A 6,107-nucleotide genomic window follows, 5' to 3' on the forward strand; every position below is an offset into this window, starting at 1 on the left:
AATCTTTCTGGAGAAGTCATCAATAAAAATCACGAAATAAATATGTCCTCCTAATGACGCTGTTCTCACTAGTCCCCAAACATCAGAATGAACATAGTCCAAAATACCCTTTGTCTTGTGTGTGGCTATCTTGAATTGTATTCGATTATGCTTCTCTAGAACACAGAACTTACAGAAATCAAGCCTGTATGTTTTGACACTCTTTAACAGATTTCTATTATGAAACTCTCTCTCATATGATCCAATTGAATATGCCACAAAATAGTACAATCGGACTCAGACTCCATAAAGGCGATTTCACTTACAATTGTACTTCCCAGCAGTTTATAGATATTCTTTGAACTTTTCTACCCCCTCATCACTACCATCGCACCCTTAGTCACCTTCATTAATCCACATTTAGACTTATAACCATAAACGTTTGAGTCTAAGGTACCCAATGAAAACCAATTATTTTCCAAATCTAGTACATGTTTAACATCACATAACATTCTAACCACACCATCAAACATCTTAATCCTGATATTACGTATGCCCGTAATTTTACAATGTATACCATTACCCATAATAACTATACCATAATTAATTGACTTGTAGGTATCAAACCAATCTCTGTTGGACGTCAAATGAAACGAACATGCTGAGTCCAGAATCCAAGAATCCATAGGATGCTTTGAATTTGATGCAAAATTAAGTATATCACCATCAGCATCGTTTGAATTGTCCTCCACTACAATCAGAGACCTTAAGGAACCTTCATTCTTATCGTCCTTGTTCTTCTTTCGATTTGGACAGTCCTGCTTTATGTGTCATTTCTTCCCGCACTTATAACAGTTGATGTCCTTCCTCTCTCTGGACTTTGACCGAGAATTCTTTCCATTCGAACCATCTTTGTTGCTACTTCTTTCACGCTCCTGATTACCTTTTACATCTAGCCCTTCTCCTTGTAAACTTTCATCATTGATTTTCTTCCTGTAATGCAAAGCCAATAGGCTTCTGTAACGTTCTCTAACTCCAAGGACTCTTTCCCCCACGTCAAAGTTGTAACCAAATTCTCATACGTAGGTGAAGTTGAGAGTGAATTCAATAGCATCAATGCCTTGTCTTCGTCTTCGAACTTCACATCAACCTTTTTCAAATCGCCGATTATCTTATTGAACACGTTGATGTGTTGGCTCAAATTTGATCCCTCCGCCATCTTCAAGCTGTATAACTGCTGCTTTAGATAGATCTTCTTCTTCAACAAATTTGACATATACCGACTTTCCAGTTGCAACCAAGCTGCCGCCGAAGATTCTTCGTCCATGACATGATACATCACGTCATCCTATTGTGCCAAATACTACCTAAATTAATAGATAATATTTAGTACATTTTACTCGCAAGTGTACAAGATCAAACGATAGTATAGCAAGTAATTACGAGATCATTCCCACGAAGATTGCTAAATTATGTTTAGAAGTAATTTCCTATTTAATTAAAAGATAAAATTCAATTTTCATGATTGAATTTAATATAAAGAAATAAAATAAAAGTTAAACTAAAACTAAAAAGGATTAGGGTTTTGATATCCACCACTAATCAGACTAATTAAGATAACAATATGTCAATGTGCCAATCATACTTGCATATTTAATGTTTGCCAACCTAAGGGTATTGGTGTTTACTACTTAAGCTATTGATCTCCCTAAGCAACGAATTAGGCATGTGTATCTACTCTAATTCTTTTCTTTCTTAAAAGATTTAGCATGGGTGTCTACTAAGTTGTTCTTTAAGAAGGCATAAATTTGTGGAAATCGACAAACACATGAGGCATAGGGCATGGATGTCTACTCCAATTCCCCATGTTGATTAACCCAAGAACTCAGTGTGGATTTCTTTTGTTACTCTTATTAAACCCAGGACTGGATCATCCAAATTGACTTAATTAACTAGTCCATACCACATGCATATGTTGATCAGGCAAACATATATGAGAAATTCAAAATAACAGTAATTAATCAAGTTAAATACACCAAAATATAATTGTAGCAAAGATGTCAATATTGAAATCATAATTAGTCATGACTAGGGCTTCAATCTAGCCCTAATTAAAATATAAACTACATAACAAAAATAAAAGGTGGAAGAGAAGAAAAACCCAAACTCCTCTTGATCTAGCCTTCAGTTCTTTTCCAGAGCATGTGCCTCTTTCTCCACACTTTTTCCTAAAAGCTAAGAGGTCTATTTATAGGCCTTTAGAAGTCCTTGTTACACTAGTAAACTAGAAAATTCATAGGGTTTAGTCCTATTACAAGTGGGACTTGGAATACCCTAATATGAAAGGAAAGGGCATTCTGGCCATAGCTCATTGTTCTCCAGTGCACGAGTTCGATCGATCGCAGCCCATGTGCGCTCGATCACACGTCTGTGTCGAGTCTCCTTGTGTGCGCACGAGTGCACGCATGCGCTCGTCTGGTCATTCCGCTTGTAGTACGCTCGATCGTAGGTCCCCTACGATCGATCGCACTACCAGACCCTCAAGCTTTTCCCGAATTTGCCCTTTAAGCTCAATACTTTCAGGTTTTCTTCCTTTTCTTCCAAAGGCCTACAAACACACAGAAAAATACAGAAAATGAATAAAATGGCATAAACTAACAACATTAAAGAATTAACACATATAAGTTTAAAGGCTAAAATATGAATATTTTGGCACTTAACACATCCCCCAGACAAAGCCAAATAGTAGCTACTGCTTTAGCCTCAAGTTCCTTCCAATCTATGTCCGACATACCTTCTGGTTTCGTCCCATATAATGCCTTCACCATTACTTGTTGCACCAACAAATCTTTGACACGTCTTTACCATAACCCAAAATTATCGGATCCATTGAACTTCATCACGTAGAATTTCGTAGAAGATGTGCCAATCCAAACTATTGTAGAACTTGGCTCTGATACAAATTGTTGTTATCGTGCACAACACTGATGAATAATATGGGATTGAAAAGAGAGAGATCAAGAGTGAGTCAAGACACAGATTTATATGGTTCGGTAATGTGTCTACGTCCACAGTAGAATGCGACTATATTTTACTATTCAATGATTTAGGGTTACAACATAACATAGTTATAGGAAAACCCTAATTGTAAGTATTTTGAAAAACTCTAAAATACCCTCCACAACTTATTTGTCCCAGGCCCACATAAACTTAATTACACCCAATGGGCCAGCAGTTTCAGTACTACTCTTTATGCTTGAGAGAATATGAGTCATTTGTTCCAACATAAAGCTATAAACCAGTCCATATGTACAATAGTTTAATTGGTTTATATCTCATGAAAAGATTATATGAGAAATCAAAAGCATAAAGACGATAAAATTGAGCAATTAATTCGGCTCGAGATATTGGATGAGCTTGGTAATGTACAATTGTTAAATCCTATTTTGGTATGGGTCACTAACCTTTAACTACTGTAGATAGGGAACTGTTTATTAAAAAAAAAAAAAAAAGGAAAAAATTCACTTTACCCCCCTGAAGTTTCAAGGGTTTTTCAATTTAAACTCTAAAGTTTAAAAATTGACAATGGAAGGTTTAAATTGAAAATTTTTGAAACATTAGGGGGGTAGATTGCCAATTTTTAAACTTTTGAGTTCAAATTGAAAAACTCCTGAAAAGCAGGGAGGTGGTAATTCCCCACACAAAAAAAAGTAAGGATGGTGAACTTGTTTTAACAAAGAAAAAAATTGTCCCACTAGAAATGAGTTAACAACTTATTTAATTGACAAGATTTAATGTAATGCGCCCAAGAAATTAACCAACATGTAGTTAACTTGGAGCGCCTCCAACGACTCATTCAACAAGCAAATAAGTCCCAATGGATCTAACTAACAAACATAGTGGAATAATTGTAACTTAAAGTAAGATAGCGTAGCTAAATAAATCCATTAATCCTCAAATATCTAGAGCAAATACTAAATCTCCGAAAGCAATTAACTTAAAAACCAAAGCAATACAATTCCAAAATATCCTCAAAACATCAATACTAAAGAAACTCCAAACATAAACAAGGTCTCAAAAGGACATCAAACATCATGATCGAGTCTTAATAACGTAAACCAAATAAATAATATCAATCATCTCATGATGCGTGTACTCATCATTATTCCATATGCACTGCAACCATTCTAGATCTAGAACCTCCAAAATGATCCTGACTATATCCTCTACCAGTACAAAGCATCTCCAAGGCATCACCCTGTAGCTGTTGACTAACTGTCAAGCACAAAAGTGTTCCACAGGTGAAAAGAAAGATCAAGCATAAGTCCACCACTTAGTGAGGTAAAATCACATGAAAGACAATTATATAATTTGTGAACTCGTAGTTTTGCAATAAGGTTTTTCCATATTAAAATATCACATCATGTAAGGTAGTTGATATGAGTAAGAGAATATGTAATGCAGTATAGATATATGAATACATGATAAATGTGATCATACCATCATAGCTCAAATCCATATAGTTGATTCAGGCCCTTACTCATTCCTGATAGGATTTGCGTGTTCTCAAAAGAACCTCTAGTACAACATTGGTGCCCGATGTGAACAAACTAGTGGCCATTATCATATAGCCTGACTGGGTCAAACCCCGAGTGGCCCATGATACTAACAATGACGTACAGTTGTGACCACCATGCATACATGACTACACTAGTCACTTAGCTGGCTTTTTAGATCCAATGACAAATCATAGCTAAACTGGACCATAGGGCTTTGCACCTTTAATCATAGCTCATGACACAAGGACATATCTTCAAAATCTACTTATCTTCATTGTATTTTACATGTATGCATGGCATAAAATACTTACACGAGCTTCAATTCATCTCATAGTCACAATTATATCATATACACAAATAAGAGAGTTTAGCCTTAAGGAATCATGATATGAGAGTATGATGAACTCTCAATGGATAAGGTAATGTTGCTAGTGTTTCAATGTTTGCACTACTGCATAAAGTTTTAAATCATAAGTTGAGTAGTGCCTTTTGGCTTCATTCAGTTTTTCACTGTAAAAAGCTATGGGGTGACCATTTTGGCTAAGTACACTGCCAAAACCAAGATGGGAGGCATCGCATGCTACCTCAAAATGAGAGTCAAAATTGGGTGATTGTAGTATGAGAGCTTCAGTGAGGCACTTCTTTATTGTGTCAAAAGCTCTTTAGGCTGCTATGGTCCATAGAAATGATCCCTTTTTAGTACACTCTGTTATGGGGGCCATAATGGAGCTAAATCTTTTAACAAAACACCGGTAGAAAGAAGCTAGTCCATGGAAACTTTGCGTCTCAATATTTGGTTCATGACCCGTATAAATGTGCTTGGAGCATTTGTCAAGCTGAATTGCATGACGAACCATTCTAATAAGTCATCCCACGCTTTTAAATGTAGTTCTCCACTCATCATTGGGGCGAAAACATATTTGGTGGTACTCACTACGAAGATCAATTTTTTATAAAATTGTAGAGCCATGTAGAACAGCAAGCATGTCGTCCAGGCAGGGAATTGGGAAACGGCATTTTACCGTAATTTTGTTGATAGCACGACTATCACCGCACATGCTTCAACTTCCATCCTTTGGTGTCAATAAAGCCGGTACAGTCTAGGGGCTCAAACTCTCACGACTGAACCCGCAATCTAACTAGTCTCTTATCGTTGAAGTTAAGAATATGACATATCTTCATAGGAATAATGTCGAACCGTACAACATCCTTGTATTTGTTGCCTAAAGAAAAATATACCAAGCACCATGCTTTGACGGGTATGGAAGTATCATCTACCCAGCTTAGCTTGTAAGGTTTTGGGTGCCTCTCTATAGGCAATTTCAGCTTGTTTATGGCCTCTTGAGAAATCATATTCATACCATTGTTGTTGTCAATAATTAAATTCAAAGCCTTCCCTTGATGCTCTACACAAATGTGGAAGATATTGTTGCGCACCCATTCATTGCTATCCACATCTATTTTTTGGCCTGTTAGTATCCTTGATACTAATAACACGTGGAGGAAGATTTGACCCTTCCAACTGCTTCTCAACAATTTTTTCATCTCCCACGCTTGCTTGATTGTCTT

At 36.4% G+C, this 6,107-nt stretch overlaps 1 protein-coding gene across 1 annotated transcript in view; it reads right to left on the reverse strand.

Moving 5' to 3' along the window:
- LOC132174438 (probable leucine-rich repeat receptor-like serine/threonine-protein kinase At3g14840) overlaps window positions 1–6,107 on the reverse strand; it is a 47,458-nt gene that overhangs the window by 23,051 nt on the left and 18,300 nt on the right. The gene's annotated exons all lie outside the window — the stretch shown is intronic.

This window comes from Corylus avellana, chromosome ca3 (assembly GCF_901000735.1).
Source record: "Corylus avellana chromosome ca3, CavTom2PMs-1.0".
NCBI lineage: Eukaryota > Viridiplantae > Streptophyta > Magnoliopsida > Fagales > Betulaceae > Corylus > Corylus avellana.